Raw genomic sequence first — 226 nt, 5'->3', positions numbered from 1 at the left:
TTGCTCCTCCTCAAACTGCTCCCTCAACAGATCACAGTCATGGCGGGCTGATTGCAGTCCATGGGCAAGAGCATTCTTGGCCTGGTGTAAGACATATGGTTGAATTTACAACGTTCCTGAATCCCAAACGAATAATATGAATACACACCAACAGTTCATTACCTTAACCTCCTCTTCAACATGTCTTTTCAGCTCCTCAATCTGCTGTGTGTATGCCTGTTTGCCT

At 45.1% G+C, this 226-nt stretch overlaps 2 protein-coding genes and 1 long non-coding RNA gene across 4 annotated transcripts in view; 2 read left to right on the top strand and 1 right to left on the bottom strand.

Moving 5' to 3' along the window:
- The window catches only part of LOC117948493 (myosin heavy chain, fast skeletal muscle-like), an 84,764-nt gene that overhangs the window by 52,319 nt on the left and 32,219 nt on the right, over positions 1-226 (top strand). The window lies entirely within an intron of this gene.
- Positions 1-226, bottom strand: part of LOC117948521 — a 15,682-nt gene that overhangs the window by 2,551 nt on the left and 12,905 nt on the right. The gene's annotated exons all lie outside the window — the stretch shown is intronic.
- The window catches only part of LOC117948494 (myosin heavy chain, fast skeletal muscle-like), a 58,031-nt gene that overhangs the window by 52,015 nt on the left and 5,790 nt on the right, over positions 1-226 (top strand). The window lies entirely within an intron of this gene.

The sequence above is a fragment of the Etheostoma cragini genome, chromosome 8 (genome assembly GCF_013103735.1).
Source record: "Etheostoma cragini isolate CJK2018 chromosome 8, CSU_Ecrag_1.0, whole genome shotgun sequence".
Lineage (NCBI taxonomy): Eukaryota > Metazoa > Chordata > Actinopteri > Perciformes > Percidae > Etheostoma > Etheostoma cragini.
This window is presented reverse-complemented; position numbering and strand designations above follow the sequence as displayed.